Source organism: Chanodichthys erythropterus, chromosome 22, assembly GCF_024489055.1.
Source record: "Chanodichthys erythropterus isolate Z2021 chromosome 22, ASM2448905v1, whole genome shotgun sequence".
Taxonomy (NCBI): domain Eukaryota; kingdom Metazoa; phylum Chordata; class Actinopteri; order Cypriniformes; family Xenocyprididae; genus Chanodichthys; species Chanodichthys erythropterus.
The window spans coordinates 13,948,954-13,974,684 of NC_090242.1; the positions used below are offsets into that span (position 1 = coordinate 13,948,954).

General features: G+C 35.2%; 1 long non-coding RNA gene across 1 annotated transcript; it reads left to right on the forward strand.

The window, feature by feature from the left end:
- Positions 1–886: 886 nt before the first annotated feature.
- On the forward strand, positions 887–25,003 carry LOC137013223 (uncharacterized). The gene is made up of 4 exons (XR_010893681.1): positions 887–1,544; positions 2,658–3,117; positions 5,344–5,427; positions 24,139–25,003. It is a non-coding gene; the product is annotated as an uncharacterized lncRNA (long non-coding RNA).
- The last annotated feature ends 728 nt before the right edge of the window (positions 25,004–25,731 follow it).

A 25,731-nucleotide genomic window follows, 5' to 3' on the forward strand; every position in this document is an offset into this window, starting at 1 on the left:
CGTTAATCTAATGTTCCCTTTACGTTATTATAACATTAGTTTTTGGTTTGTAGAATGTTATTCTAACATAAATCAAACGTTCCTTTAACATTAATATAAAATTAATTTTTGGCTTGTAGAACGTTATTCTAACGTTAATCTAAGGTTCCCAGAACATTACTACGACGTTAGTGTTTGGTTTGAAGAATGTTATTCTAAAGTTAATCTAACGTTTATCTTCGGAACACAAACAAAGATCTTTTTAATAAAATATGAGAGCTTTCTCCCAGATAACAATTTTTGGTACCCAGAACATTATATATAATATAATATAATATAATATAATATAATATAATATAATATAATATAATATAATATAATATAATATAATATAATATAATATAATATAATATAATATAGTGTGTGTGTGTGTGTGTGTGTGTGTGTGTGTGTGTGTGTGTGTGTGTGTGTGTGTGTGTGTGTGTGTATTTATGTATGAGGGAAGGTTTTGCTTAATTAAAAACATTTTATTTACATTTTATTTTATACGTAAAATATTCTACATTATAGTAATGTCTATAATGTCTGGAATCTAATGAAAACCACCATTATGATAATGAACATTTGACTTTAAAATGTGCTTTATTGTCTTGAAAATAATATCACAGTTCAAAAAAATCTTACATTTGACATAGGCATGTTTTTTCACCCTTTAAGTAAACAGTTTTTTTATTAAAACTCTAGTATTTTGTCTCAATCACACTTTTATTCTGACTGATCAAACCTGACTCTAAATTGATTTAAATTTCCCTACAGTATTATGACTAAATGAGACTCTTTAGTATTCCAGCTCAACTGTGGCTTGATCTTTGTGTCTTATAGTGACATTTCAAACAGACGTCTAACATCAAACACTACTGCATTCCTGAACGTCGCTTTCCACGACTTTATCAAACCATCAAACACAATGCGGCAACAGGGTGGGGCTCCACAACCATTTAAACTAAAAAATGACTTTGGCATTAAATGTATGCAAGAAGAAGTGCCACTGTAATCCAAGATGGTGCTGTGCTGTAAATGAGAAAATGTCAAAACGAGGTTAAATCAAGTGTTCTGTGAGAAAGAGGATTATCTTTAAAATTAAATGTGCTGGCCAGATATTGTGTGGACAGACTGTGTGCATGTAAACTTGGAGGCAACATGAGACTGAAGTTATATGATGTGGTCAACCGGAAATTGAATGTTGGTTGATGCTCTTGTCTGATTCTTTTGTTTTTATGAATTTTATGTACAATATGTAATTTTATGTACAATACAGGCACATAAAAGTGAAAATTCTTTGATTCTAAATATTTTTTTTCTCCAAAAAGCTGCTTCTGTTTATCAGGACAGGATGCTTTTCTCTTGTTTGAGATGGTTGCTTAAATCCTACTGTTTTCTCTGAGGTCCTTTCGACAAGATTGCTGCACAGTTTCAAGTGGATACATTCAGGCAGGAGGAGAGAGACGTATGTGTGAGGTACAGAGGGAGGATTGACGGCTACTGCAGACTTTATTATTGCTGGTGTGAGTTAAGTTTTCTTTTACTGCTTTGAGACTAATGCTTGACACTGTAAAAGTGTATAAGACTTTCAGCTGATCATCTTTACAGAGCAGCAATTGCATGTACAGTATCTACCATGTCCATAAACATGAATCCGGATCTAATGGGATGTGATTTGGGATCTAATTTTGAACATGGATCTAAATATAGTTTTGGATCTGGGTCTAGACTTAAATGTGGATTTGAATCTGAATGAAATATGACTCATACTAGGCATTTCAATACTTGAATTGAATCTGAATTCTAATAAATGAATCTGGATCTAATGGGATCTTGTTTGTGTTCTGAATCTGGATCTCAATCTTATTCTTAATTTGGATTTGAATCTGAATAGCCGGTATCTGGATCTGAACATAGTTTTGGATCCAGGTCTAGATTTATATGTGGATTTTAATCTGCATTCAGATCTAAATCTGAACATGAATTTGAATTCTAATAAATTAATATGGATCTCTTTTAGGATCTGAAGCTGGATCTGAATATAGTTTTGGATCCGGGTCTAGATTTAAATGTGGATTCAAATCCGAATTTGCATCTGAATATAAATCCGACACATACTAGGCATTTTAAAATAAATGAAACCTGGTACAGTCTGTAATGATGCACAGTACCTATTATTTTGTATTTTTAAGTGTTGTTGAATGTTTACATATGATTATAGTTTGCTGTGCTGTTCTTTAACAGAAGAAAACAGCATATTAAAGATTCAGGGCATCTGGAAAATCTTATTTAGTCAGTCAGTAAAAAGTAGCAAGTAAAAATAACCTTAACTTGTGGGTTTGTTAAATTTATCTTTTGTGACTACTCACAAACATTTGGTTGCAATTATCACTCTGACCTGCTTTTATGGCCCATTGGGTATGAACATCTAACCCTTTAAAATCTAACTTAAAAGTATTTTGGAGCTGTTTATTCTGGGAAGATGCCTCAAATTTCAATGCAATATAATACTGTGCAAACTCACACCCCTGATCAGGTCAATTTAAGCTGCACAGGCTTAAATATATAGTAAAAAAGCATAAATATCCTTATCATGATTAGAACAATTAAAAATATTAACCTTTTTCTGTATCCAGATGGAATTCCGCCCATTTCATTGGTGCAGTTTGTCATCCACTCAAGAGGTTCCAGATCTCTGTGTCATAATTAATCACTGTGGTTACATTGGGCAGCCGTGACCCACTGTGCAACAGCTGCTGATATTCTATTTCCCACAATGCACAAGGAGAGACAGAGGTCACAATGCTTATTGGGATCATCAAACTGTTGCCGTGGTGACCGACCACTGGAAAGTCTGAATCATGATGGAAGGTTTGAATTTTTGAACTTTTGAGGCACAAAGATTCATTATTTATTGAACATCATTTGTTCTCATTAGACCCATAGCTAAAGATCCACTCAGCTTTGACATGGAGTCTTTGGGATGCCCTCTAGTGTTATGACGAAACTGAAGGAAAAAAAAACCCATACATTTACATACCAGCAACCTTTCAGAAACCACTCAGAGCATCTTAAAGCAAGACACAGGTGAAACAGGTGAATAGGGTAAAATATTTTAACTAACTAACAGATATCCCTATATATATACCCCAGTTAATTGACTCACAGTACATTAAATGGGTTAGTTCACCCAAAAATGAAAATCCTGTCATTTATTACTCACCCTCATGCCGTTCCACACACGTAAGACCTTAATCTTCGGAACACAAATTAAGATATTTTGATTAAATCAGATGGCTCCGTGAGGCCTCCATAGGGAGCAATGACACTTCCTCTCTCAAGATCCATAAAGGTACTAAAAACATATTTAAATCGGTTCATGCGAGTACAGTGGTTCAATATTAATATTATAAAGCGACGAGAATATTTTTGGTGCGCCAATTTCAAAACACTGCTTCAGGAAGATTCTGAGCATAATGAATCAGTGTATCGAATCATGATTCAGATCGCGTGTCAAACTGCCAACCAGTCCTTCCAGAAAAACGCAGATTTTTTTTTTGTGATTGTTGCGGGCAAAAATCCTTGATTATGCGGCACGTTTTCTTAAAAAATGCGATAGAATATGCGGGATTTTTTGGCAATTTTATGCGATGAAATTGCGGGAACTTGCACAAACTGCGGTTTGATGAAAAAGAGAAAAAAAAAGTGATTTCCCCAACACCCTGTTTTCACTAGGCTACTACCTTAATGTAAAGAGTCATTTCTTATTACTTCATATGATAAGCAAGCATACTAAATCACAGAATATTTAAGTTCTCATTCTGTTTTATTTCAGCCCTTAATTAACGCATGGCTCAAACTTCCGTCTGTGGTCCAACACGCAGTTACACGCAGTGCAAAATAATTTGCCCCCACTGTCATGTAACACACCGGGAAACACAGTCTTTTGCGCTTATTTTTGTTGGCAAATGAGAATGATTTGCGTGCTTCATCATGGTATCACTGATTTCACCGCGGGGGTTTGCAGATGATATTCACGTTGCGTAATTACGTCACTTCATAAGGTTCCCATGGCAATAGGGGGAACAATGGCGCTTTACTTGAAGTAAATGCAACATTTTTCAACTTTCTGCTAAGATATATGTGACTTTTTTGCAACGAAAATACAGGGATTATGAAATCATGCTAACCCCGCATATTTTGCTTGCTGAAATCGTCAATTTATGTGGCGAAAGTGCGGCATATTTGAAAAAATGTGACCCCCGCATAAATATGCGGACTGATTATGCGTTAAATCAGGCGATCGCATAATCGCATTTTTCTGGAGGGACTGGCCAACGGCTGAAATCACGTGACTTTGGCGCTCCGAACAGCAGATTCGATACACTGATTCATTTATGCTCCGAATCTTCCTGAAGCAGTGTTTTGAAATCAGCCATCACTAAATAAGTCATAATTTTTTATTTTTTTTTTTTTTTGGCGCACCAAAAATATTGTCGTCGCTTTATAATATTAATATTGAACCACTGTACTCACATGAACCGATTTATGTTTTTAGTACCTTTATGGATCTTGAGAGAGGAAATGTCATTGCTGGCTATGGAGGCCTCACTGAGCCATCGGATTTAATCAAAATATCTTAATTTGTGTTCCGAAGATTAACGAAGGTCTTATGGGTGTGGAACGGCATGAGGGTGAGTAATAAAGTCCCTTTAAGACATTTCACTCGGCGGCCATCTTTGAAATGCCTCTTGGGCATCCTGGGCATCATGCAGCTCCTATCTCTTTGAATGGGGAAACATCAGATTCTCCAAAACTGTTCGTCAACCTTTCGATTAAACTTCATATTTGAAATCACCAATGAAATCTAACAACAACTGACTCATAAATTTAGTTTCTAAACGCTCGAATCAAGACAAAAAAAATGTATTTTTTTCAGGCTGGATCAAGCTAATGCGCATGTGCAGACCTAAATGCGCGTCTCTTCGGAGGCGCGCGTCTGACTGTTTCTATAGAAACCAGTGATTCTAACGGCCGCTGAAGTGACGCGATGACTTTACCAGTCGGCGATTGGCTCTTGGCTTTAGAAGGCGGGACTTATTCCGCCATATTGCGCGTTACACTTTCTCCCATTCAAAACGATACGAGTGACACATCTTGTGTTATTCTATAGTCTTTGGTAATAAATGACAGAATTTTCATTTTTGGGTGAACTAACCCTTTAAGACAATGAATTTTGTATTCATGAAATTTTATGTTTAAATATGCAAATAGAAATTATCTAATTAATAATGCACTAATTTGCATACATTTCCAAAACAGAAATCTAAGGATTGGATAAATCCAGGATCAAAGTTATGGATCAATTTTGATGACATATCGGAGTTAAAAGTTTTACAGTGCCGGGTTTGTATATCTCCTTTTATCACTCCATAAATCAGAAAATACTCTCAACAGCCAGAAAAAAAAAGCATTTTCACCACGTTTTTATGAATAAAATGTATGAAATCAGGCCAGTTGTATAAAACCTTCGAAATACAGATAGGAATAAAACTGGAAAGTTGTATGTGGCATTGAAGTGAGCATTTTTGCCTCCCAAACAGATAAAGTGCAATAAAACAAACACTTAAATGTGTATTTTGGATGTTTTACATGTTATGGAAGCTAAAAAATATCCAAAAAATGAGCCTCTTAACAGCAAATGAGTCGACTAAAAGAACTTAGATTTTCTTTTAATTCATCTGCAGTATCAAGCCATTAACAAGTTTCATCGGCTCTATAAATGGAGCTGCATGGTTCAGACCTGCATAGAGAGGCTTCACCAGACTCATATCATTGAGGTGGGAGTTGTTCAGAACAGTTGGTCAGGTTCAGTCTCCTCCTGGTGTTTGTGGACGGATGGGGGAGGGCAGGCAAACACATGGCATGTTTGTTCAGGGCATGTGTCTTTGTAATTGGACGCTAAAATAATAGATGCTTTCCTGCTACCAGTCAGGCATAAAATACCAACAGCTGGGCTGACGTAAGGCCTTTAGCAGGGTTGTGCGCCATTCAGAGATAAATTAAGAATGCCTTTTAAATTCCAGTTCAGTTGCTGAATTTGAATTGAGGCAGCAAACAGGATTCAGAATTTGAATGTGAATTTGAATTCATATTTAATATAAGTTTTTAGTAATAATACATAACATTTATCAGTATGAATTATACATGAATTACACAACAGACGTTTTCTGTTATTTTATGCTTTATATACAGTGCCGCTTGAAAGTTTGTGAACCCCTTGCAGAATCTGTGAAAATGTGAAAGAGGAATCATACAAAATGCATGTTATTTTTTATGTAGTACTGTCCTGAGTAAGATATTTTACATAAATATGTTTAAATATAATTCACTAGACAAAAAAAATAGCTGAATTTAATTGGAATTTATTCAAATGGCCTGTTCAAAAGTTTGTGAACCCTTGATTTTCAATACTGTGTGTGGTTACCTGATGATCCACAACTGTTTTTTGTTTGTTTTGTGATGGTTGTTCACGAGTCTCTTGTTTGTCCTGAGCTGTTAAACTGAGCTCTGTTCTTCAGAAAAATACTCCAGCTCCTGCAGATTCATCAGTTTTCCAGCATCTTTTGCATATTTGAACCCTTTCCAGCAGTGACTGTATGATTTTCAGATCCATCTTTTCAAACTGAGGACAATTGAGGGACTCAAACTCAATTATTAAAAAAGGTTCAAACATTCACTGATGTTCCAGAAGGAAACAAGATGCATTAAAAGCCGGGGGGTGAAAACTTTTGAACAGGATGAAGAAGTCCAAATTTTTCTTATATTTTTTAAATATATTTTTTTTTTTTTTTTTTTTTTTTCATTTAGTACTGCCCTTCAGAAGCAACAGAAGATACTTACATGTTTCCCAGAAGACAGATTAAATACAATTTACCTTGATCTTCAAATTCAAAAAGTTTTTACCCCTCGGCTCTCAATGCATCGTGTTTTCTTCTGGAGCATCAGTGAATGTTTGAACCTTTTTTAATAGTTGAGTTTGAGTCCCTCAGTTGTCCTCAGTGTGAAAAGACGGATCTCAAAATCATACAGTCACTGCTGGAAAGGGTTTAAATATGCAAAAGATGCTGGAAATCTGATGAATCTGCAGGAGCTGGAGGATTTTTCTGAAGAACAGAGCTCCGTTTAACTGCTCAGAACAAACAAGAGACTCATGAACAACCATCACAAAACAAAAAAACAGTTGTGGATCATCCAGGTAACCACACACAGTATTGAGAATCAATGGTTCACACTTTGGAACTGGGTCATTTTAATAAATTCAGCTATTTTTTTTTTTTTTGTCTTGTGAATCATATGTAAACATATTTTTTTGTAAAATATCTTACTCAGGACAGTACTAAATAAAAAATAACATGCATTTTGCATGATCTCTCTTATTTTGTTTCTTATTCTGCAAAGGGTTCACAAACTTTCAAGCGGTAATGTATACATACAGTATATATGTATATATAATTTTACTCATATTAATTCTTATAATACTTATAGTATTATCTCATGTATTATATATATATATATATAACAATTACAATAATACTTTTTATTATATGAATATTCACATTTTAGTTATTTATTTTTTCATATTTATTATTAATATTTTATTTTTTTTAAACTGACAACAATATGGTTGACAATTTGTGATGGTGAGTATCAAAATTAAAATATACTTTGATTTATAAAATTAAAATATTTTTTAAATATATACATTATAAATTAAAATGAATTTGTGGCAGTATTTAACAGTATTCAACATATCAGCAAATAAATAGGTATAATTACAAAAAAAAAATTTGTTTTGTTGTAAAACTTCTTAAATATTTGTGTAATGAAATCTCTATGGAAGAGGATTAGGGCCAAGCAATAATAAAAAATAAAACCATCTCGAGATTAAAGTTGTTACATTTCAAGAAAAAAGTTGAGATAAAATGTTGAGAATAAACTCATTAAATTATGAGAAAAAAAGTTGTTAAATTACGAGAACAAATTTGTTAAATTACGAATTTGTTCTCCTAATTTAACAACTTTTTTCTCTAAAATTTTTTTTTGAACATTTCATCTCGACTTTTTTTCTCGAAATTTAACGACTATTTTTCTCATCATTTAACGAATTTGTTCTCATAATCTAACGACTTTTTTCTCATAATTTAATGACTTTATTCTCAACATTTTATCTCGACTTTTTTCTCGAAATTTAACAAGTTTTTTCTCGTAATTTAACGAGTTTATTCTCAACATTTTATTTCAACTTTTTTCACGAAATTTGACGAGTTTTTTCTCTAAATTTAACTACTTTAATCTCGAGATGGTTTTATTTTTTCATTATTGCTTGGCCCTAATCCTCTTCCTTAATTTTTTTTTTTTTTTTTGATAAATCATTACATTTCTTCTCATTTTATTCAAATTCAATTTCTCATTTCTTAAATTCTGATTTTTTTTTCAGACATTTACACATATTTTTACAGAGAAAAACCCCAAGTCAGAGGTCATGATGTCCAACTCTTAGTGTGTGATGTTTCCCTGGATGTATCTTGAAAAACAGTTATTTTCTTTTAGAATGATAAACATGAGACCTTGTTGACCTTTTGATGTACAACCATAAGCATCTGTTCCACCAGTAAACATCACAAATCGTGTCTCTTTTCCCATGTGCAAATGTTTTCCTGCGTGTGCGTGTCTGTCTGAAGATTCGACCTCCATTTCTCACAGACTCTGAGCCCCAGGGTAGTAACCTTACTGTCTTGGCGATGGGACGGTCACCCACGTTCACAATGTTAAAGCCAGGTCAGGTCAGAGGTCACAGCAGACCCTTATAAATTGTTCCGGGGGACCAGTAGAGCAAAGACTGCTGAGAACGGAACTCGTGAGAGATGTTTGTCCCTGCGAGATGAACCTCCTTGTTTACCCAAGCTGGGAGTAGAGAGGAATCTGCTTGTGTGGTGATAGTTTCTGTGTTGACACATTCCACAGTTTCTAAGCTTTCTTATGTCCTGACACATGAAATAGATGGACTCCATCTCTGAGGTTTTGAATGGTAGAATTTCATAAAAGACAAAATAGAAATGTTTTATTCATTTAATATGAAGTGAGATAGCATTTCAAAGTAAAAAAAAAAAAAAGGGTCCGAATGTAGAGCCTTGAGGGACACCAGTGTCTCAAACCCTAGAACAGTGGTGTTCAAATTGTGGACCGTGGTCCAGTTCCAGACCCAAGCTTGGTTCCTTCCAGACCGCTGGACATAATTGTGCCATTTTACAGTTTCTGCAGATTAACGTGAGCAGCAAAACAACGAGCGTTAAGTTTGGCTTTAGATATTTTTTATCTAAAGCCAAACGCGCCTTCATTCAAGCCATTTCCGCTCTGTGCACGTTGCCACATTAAGAGCTGCAGATGACACGGTTACTTTAACAACATAGTGAGCAGCAAAATAGATACTTTTGCTAAAACTCTGCAGAAAACGAAAATGCAGCAAATATAATTATTTCTATTTACAGATAGAAATGAAACCAGGTTTGTGACAAGTTAACACATAGCTCCTTTAGACGTTTAGTTTTTTTCCATATATTTAACATTATTAATCAACATAATAAAGGTGCAATATGTAAGAATTTTGCAGTAAAATATCCAAAAACCACTAGGCCAGTGTTATATATTTTGTTCAGTTGAGTATTTACAATATCCCAAATGTTTCCAACTATTTGTAAATCGTGAGAAAATTGCAATTTTAACCAAGGCTCCGGGACGTGTGAGGAGTCGCCTGTCAATTGCGTCATACCTGCGTTACCCTCGGTTTCCGGTTTTATTTTGTAGAAACCATGGAAACACCAAAGACGACTGTGGCATAATAAAAGTTACGCTGCTCGTGAGGCGTGTGTTGTGTAATTGCTCCAGCGCCTCGTTCAACTCCCACAACACTCGGTCCTGCTCTGCTTCATACTACAGTAACGTTAAAGGTGCCCTAGAGGTGCCTTTTCAAAAGATGTAATATAAGTCTAAGGTGTCTCCTGAACGTGTCTGTGAAGTTTCAGCTCAAAATACCCCATAGATTTTTTTTAAATTAATTTTTTCAACTGCCTATTTTGAGCCATTATTACATATGCACAGATCAGTGATGCGCAGGTCAATGTATAAACAACCCGCACCCGACCGACGTTTTCAACTAACCCGCCCGCAACTCGGACCGCAAAAAAAAAAAAAAGAAGAAAATATTGTACCCGACCCGCTTCCTGACCCGCATTTTTTTAAAAGCAGTAAATGCTCATTGTAGCGTCATTGGGCCATAGACGTAAGAACCCCCCATCAGCCTCCCTGGCCAATAATATCCGGCCTGTGGAGGAGAGAAATATTTCAGGACCTGACGTGGTGCCCTCAGAGGTGCAGCGGCGAGAGCAGGCAGTTCTTGAGGCGGCCCATCATTTTCCATTTCAGCTGTCAGATGCATATTATTGATGAATGCGATGTTTATGTTTCGACCCTGCTTAAAGAATTAGCCTAATCAGCAGGTCAACTGAGAGAAGGCCCACTTTTGGAAAAGTGTGAAAGCCCTTAGGAGCGCAAACCGTTCTTTTTCTGAATGTTGTAGTGTTATGTAATAAAGGCTTGATTTATTCATTTATTTCGTTTCATTTTCTTAACAATTAAGATGCTGCATGTGTTTATCCAGTCTAATCGAAATGCGCGTCTCTCCCCCGACTTTCCCAACAAAAATCCCGCCCCCTCTTAGAAAATACATAAAACTGACATTACTGAGCTATAGGCCTATGCGTTTAAAAGTAACGTAGCCTATTAAAATTGTACAATTTCATTGCTCAGTTCAACGTGTTGGGAAATCGGGCATTTTGTCCCGCGTCAGCATTTATTCAAAAGTTAATAACGCTCAACATTCAAAAGGTAAATAAGGATTTCTCACTTGTATTAGTAGACTTGGCTATTTCGCCACGTGAATGCCCAATTGAAGCTCTCACAAGCACAAAATGCAGGGATAGAATATGTTAATAAAGTATTTATTAACGCATTTTAGACGAACAAAAACAGGTAGGCTAAGCCAAAGACTGAGGCTACAATAACCATAAATAAATGTTCACAAATACCCATGAAAGTAAAACTGAAACCTTTATTAAGTAAAACTGAAAATTACAAAGGTTTAATTGGCATCTTTATTTCAAACGACCCGACCGACCGCGACCCGAATATCATTAAAAATATTTTTGGATGACTCGTAACCGCGGGTGACCGCGGATGACCGCAGGCACCCGCTCATTTTGGATCAACCCGCGCATCACTGGCACAGATTAAGCGTGCGGCCCCTTTAAATCTCCTGCTCCCCCGCCCCCGCGAGCTCTCAACTGCCTTAAACAGCAAACGCAAAGATCACACAGCTAATATAACCCTCAAAATGGATCTTTACAAAGTGTTCATCATGCATACATCGATTCCTGTGAGTATAGTATTTATTTGGATGTTTACATTTGATTCTGAATGAGTTTGATGGTGCTCCGTGGCTAACGGGCTAATGCTACACTGTTGGAGAGATTTATAAAGAATGAAGTTGTGTTTATGCATTATACAGACTGCAAGTGTTTAAAAATGAAAATAGCGACGGCTCTTGTCTCCGTGAATGCAGTAATAAACAATGGTAACTTTAACCACATTTAACAGTACATTAGCAACATGCTAGCAAAACATTTAGAAAGACAAGTTTACAAATATCACTAAAAATATCATGATATCATGGATCATATCAGTTATTATTGCTCCATCTGCAATTTTTCGCTATTGTTCTTGCTTGCTTACCTAGTCTGATGATTCAGCTGTGCACAGATCCAGACGTTCTGCCCTTGTGTAATGCATTGAACATGAGCTGGCATATGCAAATATTGGGGGCGTATATATTAATGATCCTGACTGTTACGTAACAGTCGGTGTTATGTTGAGATTTGCCTGTTCTTTGGAGGTCGTTTAAACAAATGAGATCTATATAGGAAGGAGGAAACAATGGAGTTTGAGACCCACTGTATGTCATTGCCATGTACTGAACTTTTGTTATTCAACTATGCCGACGTAAATTAAATTTTTGAATCTAGGGCACCTTTAATAATCGCATCCATGAACATGATTTCTTCCCGAGTCCTATCCCAATTGTTTTCCACTGGCTGTGAGATGAAGACCACATGTCCCAAGATTCCACTCTCAAACTTGGCATAAGCAAGCTACCCATTTGTTTTGAATGGGCCTCTAGCGACCTCTAGCAGACAGAAAATATTACATATTGCACCTTTAAGAGAATTTTATAATTGCAGTATTATAATTTGGAATTTTTTGGTAAATATTGGTAAGAATTCACACTGCTTTGGCTCTCTGAGCCCAAGATTCTCATCTTTGATAACTATTTTGATTGTGTAGGATTTTTTTCTTTTACAAAGTACTACGGCTGCACCAATGGAAATATATAGCCTAACTGTTCCAAAAAAGTATAGGCTACTGTCCAGACTTCCGCTGGGAAGGAAATATAGAGACCGGACCTCTTGGAACTTTAATTGAATACTAGAACAAGGTTCGGGGTATTGTGATGTGGGTGGTTGCCAGGGAGCTGCTATGCAGTTGCTAAGTTGTTCTGAGCGACTTTTGGCATGTTGCTAAGCAGTTGCTAAGGCATTATCATTGTTTTCATTTCTAGTCCAAGTTGAAAGAGACCCATGCTGAGTCTCTATTATATTCTTTAAAGTACAGCCACCTTTTAGCACCTTTTTATATCTCCAACAAACTGAAAGTCATTCAGTTCCAATAGAGAGTAGTATGGGAGATGCATGGGAAATTTTCTCACTTTAAGCTACAGATGCATTGAAATATTTGAACTTTTGCAGCTGCCAGTTGGGAATAATTTAATCAAAATTATGAGATTAGTCAAGAACAAAGAAAATGTCTAATATTTTCACTAAAATGTCAGAGATAATAGAAAGATGGCTTAAGTCGGTTGGATTTTCACCTATTTATTGAGTTGAGGTGAGCGGCCAGTTCCTGACACTTATTTCCACACTACTAGTGTGAAGATTGTGCCTGAGTTGGCATAAAGGGCTCTAACATGAAAGTTTAGAGTTACTTTCCAATGAATAATTCAACTAATAAGGATTTACAGGGATTTTGAGGTGTCTTAAGAAAGTATCTGGAGTCAGGTTGGAGCGATCCACTGACAGATCAGGCATGCTGGGACAAGCGTGGGACTTGAGTATCAAAGCGGAGGGGTTTGTTCGCTCTGACAGGTGCTGTCAGGGGTCATCACCCTCTCTTGGTTTTATGACAGCTTTATTTTTATTTATTTATTTATTTAAGTGTTTCAAAAAACATTCTATTAACTTATTATAAGTTAGCTAATTTTTGCATCTTTCATCTGAGAATTTTAAAAAGGGACAGGTGACAAGACCATTTCAAAATAAAAGAAAGACAAACAAATACATAACATCCTAAATTGTGCAATGACTTTACATGCATACAACAAACAAAGCAGGGCTGCAATATGAACTTATTCCTAACCGAAAAATATGTAATTTATTAAATTTACTTTACTTTACTTCTCTCTTCAGCACACTAAACAAATAATTACTAATCATTATAAATAATATATTATGCAAGGTCATGTTGGTTGGTCTACTATTTGTCAGAACTTGAGAGTGAAAAGATTATAGTAAAGAATGAGGTTATGAACATATTTCTTAGACATTAGTGCCACCCAGTGGCCAGAATGTCTCTGTCTAAACCAGGGTTGCCCAAACTCAGTCCTGGAGGGCCACTGTCCTGCAGAATTTAGCACTAACTTGCCTCAACACACCTGCCTGGAAGTTTCTAGCTTTCCTTGATTAGTTGGTTCAGGAGTTGTTGTTGTTGTTGTTGTTGTTGTTGTTGTTGTTTTAATTCAACATGGATACTTTAAATTAATCAAAAGTGACAGTAAAGACATTACTAATTTTACAAAATACTTATTTTCAGATAAATGCTTTTTACAAACTTTCTATTCATCAAAGAACCATTCAATTTTATCAAGGTTTCCACAAGAATATTAAGCAGCACAATAAATGTTACTTGAGCAGCAAATGAGCACATTAGAAAGATCATGTGACACTGAAGACCAATGATGCTATATGAATATATGAAAATAGAAAAGTTCATTTATATTGTAATAATAATATTTTACAATATTGCTGTTTCCACTATATTTTTGATCAAATTAATGCATCCTATATATGAGCATAAGATATAAAAACATTACAGACACTGAACTTTTGAACAGTATTTGTTCCTCGTGCATGTACATTTTATTACATGGTTGTGTGAGAGTGAAGATAAAACATCATTTTTAATAGATTATACTTTACTCTTGAGTTACTGTAATTTTCTCAGTGTATATTATTACAGTTCACTTGTCGTTTGTTTGTGACATGGCTAGCTGGTATTTAATTGTTGTTTTCTCCTTGAACTACCTCACTCTTTATATTAGGGTCATATTAAGGTTATATTATAGTTAACACTTAATGTTTATGAGATACTATACACTTTAAGTCATGCAAATGGTCTCCATTTGAACCGTTTTTTCACCATTTTGCTTTCATTTTGCTTTCATTTTATAATTGCAATGACCAATGATTTTCTTAAAAATACAAAGCGTATGTATCGTAAATAACTGTAGATCATTTCCTCAGACATAATGAGCTGTTTGTGTCTTTCATCTTGTTTGTGAAATGTTTTCTTTCCGTTAGATAACAGTAAGTAGTGAGAACAACAGGAGGTATCAGCACCGCTCGCACGCTCATCCCTCCCTCACTCACATACCCCATGATAAGACAAGGAAAAAAAAATCATCTACAGTATTCTGTGATGTGATATGTAGATCTGTGAACAGTGATAAGAAGCCTGAGTCTTTTATAAAAACAAAGAACTACGTGATGAACAGTCATGCATTGAAAACATCAATATTTGCATATTTTATGTGATGGAATGTCAGAAAATATAAAGGAAAAGTGTACAACCATTATACTGACTGAATACGTATACCAAAGACATAAGCTCTGCAGGTTAAAATAACCCAGAATATTTATCACTGAAATACAGATGTGTTACCTTTTCTTGAATAACATTATATTCAGGCAGTTAAAGGTGGGATCTGAAAAAAAAAAACAATTCAGTTTGACTGAAACAAATTACAGGGTTTTTTTTTGTTTGTTTTTTACAATATGTGATATGTAAAAATAGGTAAGAAAAAAAAAGTTTCTTAAGGATATAAAAAAATATTTTTGCACAGCAAAATCTTCAGAGTTAAATAAACTCTGCTCAGATTACATATGGTCCCTCTCTATATAGTGTTAAATTAACACTGAAGCAGAGTTAAACTTAATGAAATAATTAAGTGATTAATTAAGTTTATGATTGAGCATTAGTGATGAACACCTGCTGTTAACAAGCAGAATCACTGAAGAGAAACACAATAACTACAAAGGACTTCCAGCCACAGCCTTAGAATAAATGAAATGAAGATAAAAGACATTAAATCTCTCAAGATCTGATTAAACAACTCCACAAACAGCATATTTTCTCATTAACTTTAACTCTGCTTCAGTGTTATTTTAACTCTATGTAGAGAGGGACCAAATGTTATCTGAGCAGAGTTGATTTAACTCTGGGGATTTAACTATAGGGAGCCCTTATTTACATATTACTAAAGGTTAACAACAGAGCCCAAGCTGTTAGCCTAAATTCAGTTGCTATTTATTTTTATATATAACACTCAAATAACAAATTGTATGCAAACATGTAAACTGCACATAAGGCGTTTTTTACATTAACTTCTAAATCTAATTATAAAATTGTGTTTTTCCTTGTTCAAATAAAACCATTTACACAGTGGCTGACATTTTCATGACAAATTTTAAACGTAATTAAATAATCAAAACATCACTAGCAAGTTAAGTAAAATATAATGTATATATAGACTAATATGGTGCATATATTTAGCAAAAGAGTTCATTTCTCTGGCAAACTAACAAGCTGTGGACTCGCCTGAGGTAAATGCCAGGTGACAGTGTTTACAAGCTGTTTTATTGATGTCTTTCTGCCTTTGAAATGCTTGGCTTGTTCGAGATGCATCGGCGTATGACATCAAAGTACCGCGTTTGGAGAGCAGTACTTTGATGTCATACGCCGATCAGTCTGCGTAGCACCGATGCATCTCGAACAAGCCTACTGATGATAGAGCGATTACATGACATATTATACGTTTCTGTAAGTTGTGCTTTATCTTTCAACATACCTTCAGATGTTCATTCATGTTTATTCTGTAACTAGTAGTATTAAAGGTGCCATCGAAATGAAAACTGAATTTACCTCGGCATAGTTGAATAACAAGAGTTCAGTACATGGAAATGACATACAGTGAGTCTCAAACTCCATTGTTTCCTCCTTATATAAATCTCATTTGTTTAAAAGACCTCCGAAGAACAGGCGAATCTCAACATAACACAGACTGTTACGCAACAGTCGGGGTCATTAATATGTACGCCCCCAATATTTGCATATGCCAGCCCATGATCGAGGCATTACACAAGGGCAGCCAGTATTAATGTCTGGATGTGCACAGCTGAATCATCAGACTTGGTAAGCAAGCAAGGACAACAGCGAAAAATGGCAGATGGAGCGATAATAATTGACATGATCCATGATATTTTTAGTGATATTTGACAATTGTCTTTCTAAATGTTTTGTTAGCTGTTGCTAATGTACTGTTAAATGTGGTTAAAGTTACCATCGTTCTTACTGTATTCACGGAGACAAGAGCCGTCGCTATTTTCATTTTTAAACACATGCAGTCTGTATAATTCATAAACAAAACTTCATTCTTTATAAATCTCTCCAACAGTGCGTAATGTTAGCTTTAGCCACGGAGCACTATCAAACTCATTCAGAATCAAATATAAACATCCAAATAAATACTATACTTACGCGACTAGACATGTTGCATGACGAACACTTTGTAAAGATCCATTTTGAGGGTTATATTAGCTGTGTGAACTTTGTTTATGCTGTTAAAGGCAAGCGCGGGCTCCATGGGTGGGGAGCGTGAGCATTTAAAGGGGCCGCAGCCTAAATCAGCTCATATTTAATGATGCCCCAAAATAGGCAGTTAAAAAAAACTAAAAATTTAAAAATTAATACAAAATAAATCTATTGGGTATTTTGAGCTGAAACTTCACAGACACATTCAGGGGACACCTTAGACTTATATTACATCTTTTAAAAAGATGTTCTACGGCACCTTTAAAGAGGAAGAGATGATCACGATGATGACTCGCCTGTGCAGTGATCTGTCACACCACATTAAAGAGCATCAAAATGCATTTTTTGCTTGGAATTTGAGATAAAATTGACAGAATTTGAACGATGACGCTATGTACTTTATCGAAAGTAACAAAATGTGGAGCTTATTATTGCTATTATAGGTGGTTAGGCTACAACGCTGTATTCGTTGTGTAGATCCAGTGGGCCTAGGCGGGGCGCTTTCGGTACGCCATGAGAGTATCGTAGTATTACCATGAGTGGTGCATCGCGGTTTTTCGGTTTGCTTTGAATATCGTTATACCCCTAATAAATATTTGATTAATAAGGGAAATAGCATTGCTAAAAGTAATCTGCCATTTTACTTATTTAGTTATATATTAATTGGTAAAGAATCTACCATTAAAGATGATTTCATTTAATGTAGGAAAAATGTAAACTATTGTTCAAAAAAGTTGTTTTTTGTAACAATAGTTGATCAATAGTGAGAGTAAAGAATTTATGTTACAAAAAAATTAAAATTGTGACACAAAATGCTGTTCTTTTGAACTTACTGTTTGAAAAATCACAGTTTTAACAAAAATATTAAGCAGTACAACTTTTGATATAAGATAATATAATATAATAAATGTTTCTTGAGCAGCAAATCAGCATATTAGAATGATTTCTGAAGGATCATGTGACACTGAAGACTGGAGTAATGATACTGAAAATTCAGCTTTGCATCACAGAAATAAATTACATTTTTAAAAAGATATTCAAATAGAAAACTGTAAATTTAATTTGTAATCATATTTAACAATATTACTGTTTTTACTGTATTTTTGATCAAATAAATGCATGCAGCCTTGGTGAGCAAAAGAGACTTCTTTCAAAAACATTAAAAACTCAAACTTCTAACTCCATTTGACACTAAAGAAAATGGTCTATTATAATACGATGAAATATGTGTATGAAAAAATGTTATTTCATCAAAATGCAAATGCTGCTAAAAAACAATTGATTAGGCATCAATGTAAAAATAAAAAAAATTAAATCATTTGCGTCCAGATGGTGTAGTGAAAGAAACTACCAGCAGGGGGCTAACAGAGCCAAACCTTGACCCATCAGTTCTAACAGATTAGGGATTGTGGGAAATGGTTTATTTCACACACATTGTCAACCTAAACACCTCCACAAACGGTGTAAAGTTGCGACCGCTTTGTGTGCAGAAATGTTGGCTGTCGGCTTCAAAGCCACTTCGAGAAATTATCGGAGCGTTTTCACGACTCTGTAGGCCTGTGGAATTCCAAACATCTAATCAATTTCTCGTCTGCGTATTTATTCCTAAATTTAGACATCCGATTCATTGTTGTTGAAGTGGACAACCCAGACGTCGCTTCATTTCTGCGAAGGTCGTGACCTAACACTCATTCGGGTTACCGTTATGCACTTCGCCCAGGCTAATAAACAACCTGTTGGCGTCGAAATATCAACACGGCCCGTTGCTGTAAATCAGGCGTATTTACGAGGTGCTTTGTACACCTTTGTTTCTGAAGGGCGATGTTGACGTGTTCGGGGAGTCAGATAAAGGGTATTTCTCACCAACTCCTTCCTGTTTTTCCGAACGAGGCCTTTGTTTGGCCGCGGGACTCCTGCTCCTTGGTTCTCAGGGGAATGATGAACCGCTGCATTCGTGCCTGAGTGAAGCACGGAGCAGATCTGTGTTATCAGAGACCTCTTCAACTCTCTCTCTCCTGTTGTCTGTCTCTCCGTCAGCATGTTTTGTGTCTTGACCGGGTCATGGTCACGCATATTCAGAAGAGTTTAGTGAAAAATAACCAAGTGTCAGTGACGTCAGTTTATCTTGCAAAACTCCACAGTTCTCCTTCTTCTCACTTGTACATTTCCAGCAAAAAGTTTGAAATAATTATGTTTTTGAAGGAAGTCTCTTATGCTCACCAAGGCTGCATTTGTTTAATCAGAAATACAGTAAAATGTGTAATATTATTTCAATTTAAAATAATTGTTTTCTTTTTTAATATATTTTAAAAATGTAATTTATCCCTGTGATGGCAAAGCTGTATTTTCAGCATCTTTAGTGTCACATGATCCTTCAGAAATCATTCTAATTTGCTGCTCAAGAAACATTTCTTGTTATTACCAATGTATTTGCTGCTTAATAATTTTGTGGAAATTGTGATATACTACAATTAAAAAGTTTGGAGTAAGTACGATCAAAAAAAGAAAGGAAAAGATTCATACTTTTATTGAGCAGATTGATCAAATGTGATATTAAATACATATATAATATAGCCTATCAGATAAAGAGCATGGCGTTTCTTGCACATATGAGATTCATATACCCTACCATTCAAAAGTTTCTATTCATCAAAGAATCCTGAAAAAATATATCATGGTTTCCCCAAAAATATCAAGCATCAAAAACTGAATAATAAATATAGCTGCAAGCAGCAATTCGGGGCCAAGCCCCAGTAGGGGCAGTAGCGCAATATGGAGCAGGAAGAGCAAAAACAGCAGAAATTGAATGTACATGCAAAACATCTGGTTCAGAAGGACAGGTGGAAATGAAATGAAAATCAATAGAAGTTCAGAGAACGAACACGGAATGAACTAAAAACACTTGTATCTCATTGAAGAGGAATAAAGATTAGCACAATCCTTATTTGGATAAAAAAGGTATCAAAATGACTCATTACACACAATTGTATAAAGGAACCCCACACAAGATTCGAATCCATGACCTCCGGGTCCAAGGTCCATTTCTCATCTCATTGCACCACTGTGCAAGTGAATGTTTCCACACCTGCCGAAGTTTATTAGTTCATGTGAAAATGAACTCAAAATGAAGAATTCTTATAAAGCTGCACTGAATATTATATTTAATAACTACTTTAGATCATTCTGCAGCTCATCATGCTGTAGTGCAATACAGAGCAGGAAGAGGAAAAACAGCAGAAAATGAACAAACATGAAACAGCTGGTTCAGAATTACGGGCAAGAATGAACTCAGAATGTACATAAGCTTAGATGAAAATGAACACAGCATGAAACAAAAAGCATTTATTTCTAATCCAAGAGGCAGTAAAGGAATCAAAACACACTATTTTATAAAACCGCTCCACCTGGGATTCAAACCCACTAACTTCGGATACAGGGCTCTTCAGATAACTGGCTTTACACATTGAGCTACTTGAGGATGCACATTCAACAGACTGTGGAAGAAACCTTTTAGTCTAACAAAGAATTCACAAAAAAGCATTACTTAGCATGCTATCCATATTAGCATGCTAAGCTAACTTAATGCTAATGAAGCTCATGGTTAACTTGATAACTGAAGAGCCACATTAAAGAGAATGACAACTGGTTAGCATGCTAAGCAATTAGCATGCTAAGCTAACTAGCATAAGACAACAAACACAAGCAAGGTCACATTCAGAGATGAATATCTTGGGAATGGTAGCGAATATCAAAAATCCATTCAGTCATTTCTGTGCGGCTCGGTCCAAAGATCACCTGAGCTGATTTTGGACAAAATTGGACAAAAATTGTAGGAGGAGTAGCGAAAAAACTGTTTTCCATTTATTTCAATATGGCGGACAGGTACATTTAAGGAAAATGACAAATGACACATCGTCGAAATCGGCATAAGCCAGGGAATAAAATGACATAAAGCATACACATTTTGGAAAGTGTTTTCAAAAGTTATAAGTGGTTTTGCAATAATCATTACATCTGTGGAACAGTAGGTGGCGCTGTGTTGAAACTTCTCAGGTACCTTCAGGACCTTCTAAAGGTCATACATACCAATTTGTGTGAAGATATGTCAAATTGTTTAAAAGTTATTGCAATTTATGACAAAATTCAAAATGGCGGACATGCTTTTCATCCGATGTTGACAAATTCCCGGATTCGGCATGGCCCAAGGAATCCATAGACACCAAGATCTTGATTTTCTAATGAAGTGTTCAAAAGTAATTGGCCAAAATAGCCATTTTTCATATCTCATGACCTGTAGGTGGCGCTGTTCCCAAATTCGGCATGGAACCTTAGATCATGGTCTTGATCAAGGGTACCAATTTTTGTTTCGATTGCTCAAAGTTTGGCCGAGATACAGCCTCTATAGCAATTTCGGGTCAACCTCGTTAACTTCGTGACATCATAACTTTTGAACAAAGATGAATAAAAAAAATCTGTTCAGTCATTTCTGTGCGGCTCAGACCAAAGATCACCTGATCAAAGTCTGGACAAATTTTGAAGGAGGAGAAGCGAAAAAAACAAATACTGTACTTTTCAAAATGGCCGCTACTGTAATGGGTGGAGACTTAATGTAAGAAGTTGAATAGCATCAGCATGAAGAGACGAATCAGATGAACTAAATTTAATTTTTCTATGACAAAGAGTTCAAATGTTAAAACCGTTAGAATGTTGAAATTTTGAACTGGTGGTGGCGCTATAGAGTTGGTTCTAGAGACTCCAAATTTGGTCCAATCACTATTCATGAGCATTTCTACAACTGTGCCAAATTTCATCATTTTCTCATGTTCCGTTGATAGGGCTGCCATAGACTCCCATTCGGGAGGAAGAATAATAATAATAAAAGGGAAAACGTACAATTACAATAGGGGCTACAGCCCCTTCGGGGCTTGGCCCCTAATAACTGAGCAGCAAATCAGCATAAAATGATTTCTGAAGGATCATGTGACACTGAAGAATGGAAGTAATGCTGAAAATCACACAAAAAAATAAATTACATTTTAAAATATATTCAAAAAGAATATTTTACAATATGGCTGTTTTTACTGTATTTTTGATCACGTAAATGCAGCCTTATTGTAAGAGACTTCTTTCAAAAACATAAAAAATCTTGCAGACTCCAAAGGTTTGAACAGTTAATGGATACATTTTGTTGTTTTATATCATAATATTGTTCACTGTCTAACATATCAGAGAATTTAGTTTTAGATTGAGGTAGATTTTATCAAACATCCTGATTCATCTTTGTTAGATCTGCTCTAAATCTTGGTTAAAGTTGCAAAAGAGCAAATAGTGTATTAAGTGTGTGTGTGTGTGTGTGTGTGTGTGTGTGTGTGTGTGTGTGTGTGTGTGTGTGTGTGTGTGTGTGTGTGTGTGTGTGTGGTCCTGGTAAACTCTATGTTATTTGTACCCCACAAAGATAGTAATACCAGTGATTTTTGACTTTGTAGGGAAATTTTTTTGGTCCCCAAGAGAAAAACAGTTTATAAATCATACGGAATGATGTTTCTGTGATGGGTAGGTTTAGGGATAGGGTTAGGGACAAGGGATAGAAAAAAGTGTGTGCATGTGTGCATGCATGTGTGTGTTTTACTGAGAGTCATAGGCAGTGCCATGAAGTCAAAGGTGTCTCATACTAAAGCTCATTGTGGCTTATAGAGGAAAGAATCGTTGCGCCTGTTGAGGAAACGATGCATGAAAAGAAGGAAAATGCTCAAGAAATGCTCCCGAATGGGACTCTAAAAATAAGCTTTGACAGGAAGGTGGGCTTTTTGGCCATTAAAAAACCCTAGATGGAAATGACTTGAGCTTATGTGTTGTTCTATTTCCTTGTATGACCCAAATGACAGTTAAATGCATACATTTCAGGCTTTGTGTCATAAGAAATCGAGTCCCCCTCCAGGAATAAGTTCTCCTTTTCGACACAGGCGGTAATACCCGATCAAAAGTTGTCATTGCAATGTTTTGACTAATTATAACATATTTGTATGATGTTTATTACATTGTGCACAATTAACATACTTGAAATATGAAATGAATGCCTATGTATTGCGTAATAAAACAAACTGGAAACACACTCATGCCTAAAAGTATTGTTGGAACATACTATGTTCTGTAAAGGTAATTTAATGGTAATTTTACACAAATAGCAGTGCGGTATAGTATATAATAATAAGATAATACATTTTAAATACATTAATTGTCATGCTAAACATCATTTATTTGAAACATGTAATTACTGGAAGTAAAAAAAATGAATATTATAATCTAAGCTAGCAGGCTAATAGGGTAGATGTATGCTATGCTACATAATCTAATTAAAAAACAATACACAGTAAAATCCCCAGAGTTAAATCAACTCTGCTCAGAGTACATATGGTCCCTCTCTAAATAGTGTTAAAGTAACACTGAAGCTGAGTTAAAGTTAATCAGTTAATTAGGCAATTAATATGGCTGTGACTGAAGTCAGTTGTAGTTCTTCTGTTTCTCTTCAGTGATTCTGCTTGTTAATAGCAGGTGTTCATCACTAATGTGCACTCATTACTTAAATAATTGCTTATTAACTCTGCTTCAGTGTTACTTTAACACTATTTAGAGAGGGACCATATGTACTCTGAGCACCTATAGCTCTGAACCTATAGCTTCAGTTATATACTACTAGTATATGAACCATGTAATTAAAAGACATTAATGGTCACATTTTAAACAATATAAATCATAACAGGAATTGTAATCAGGCGCTAAAAATACTTCCCATTAAAAGTCTGTTGAATCAATAGGATCACTCGGGGTCCTAAAGGAGACGTGATTGCTGGGGGGACTCGATTTCTCAGCACATTTTATTAATTATGGCAATGTGTTCATGCAATGCACGTTTATGAATTCCATTTACACTGAGACACTTTTTGTCATGTTTTTAGTTTTTTAAGTAACACAATTTTGATTTCATTCAGAAACACATCAATAAATCTGTTTATGTTTCAGTGACATGAAGTTTGCTGCGCTGAAGATATTTTGTTAACCTGCTGCGATGACGGAAGCGTGACATTCCTCTATTCCCGTTCTGTCCTGTGGTGACGTGTGTCAGTTGAGAAATTCCATCCGTTTTTGAATCCTGTCCCAGAGGCAGACACAACAACAACAGGAAGTAAGGCCATTTTCACAGGTGTCAGGAAACACAGGAAACAAACAAGTGGGATGCTGGGAAACAGTCTCATATGAGAACTCTGCGAGGTGAGGGATCTGACGGTTATTAATAGTCAGCGGTGGATATTTTCAGAACTTGTGTTGAAGCGCATCTGCTGTACTGCTCAGGATGAGGACGGGTCACGGGGCAGTTTTCATACAGAAACCTCTGTAAAGGAGGTCAAAGCATCTGAATGCACTTTACATACATTTTCAAAAAGTTTATATTTTATTTTAAAGGGTGTAGAATATTTGTATTTGGTTTTGTATTAGTTAAAAAATGTGTCTAATTGTAAGCACAAGGCATATTTTGGATGTTGGTTTTAAAGTCCCCCTAGTCAATCATTTCATCCCTTAAAACTCCTCTTTGATCATCAAAATGACATATTTAAACTTTTTTTTTTTTCCATTCTTTAAGCCTTAAAATAGCTTGAATGTAACTCTACACCCTTGACTCATTTAGTATATGTGGTCTGTGAATATGCAAATTAGCCCCGCCTCCACTCACTCACCAGTTCAGAGATCCTTGAGATCAGAGATCATTGACGATCACACTTTGACGCGATTGGTTACAAGGTAATATGTGACATCACAAACACCAGCGATTTTAAACTGAGACTGTCTTTAGATCACTGCAGTTTTAAAGAGAAAATGCTGTGCATTGGTGTTGACTTGTGAATTTGCATATGGTTCATGTTAAAGCATATTAAAAACACCACATAGATATGTGATCGACCTTAAGTTAAAAAAGTTAATGTTTTACTTTTTTCTGTTTAAAGTTTGCTAAATCTAACTTTCCTACAGTATAGTTTTTTAAAGACATAGAATTTGAAATATAAAATAAAGCTATAATTCTCAAATCAGTGTCATCAACATGTCAACACATGTATACTGAATGTATATACAGTATATATATATATATATATATATATATATATATATATATATATATATATATATATATATATATATATATATACACACACTACCATTCAGAAGAAACATTATTTTCAATGTTTTCGAAAGAAGTCTCTTCTACTCATCAAGCCTGCATTTATTTGATCAAAAATACAGAAAAAAAACAGTTAAATTTTAAATATAATTACAATTTAAAATAATGGTTTTCTATTATAATATACTTTAAAATATAATTTATGTCTGTGATGCAAAGCTGAATTTTCAGCATCATTACTCCAGTCTTCAGCGTCACATGATCCTTCAGAAATAATTCTGATATGCTGATTTATTACAAATGTTGTGCTGCTTAATATTTTTTATAACGAGATACTTTTTTCCAGATTCTTTGATGAATAAAAAGTTAAAAAAGAGTAGCATTTATTTGAATTAAATCTTTTGTAATAATATACACTAGTGTTCAAGTTTGAGGTCAGT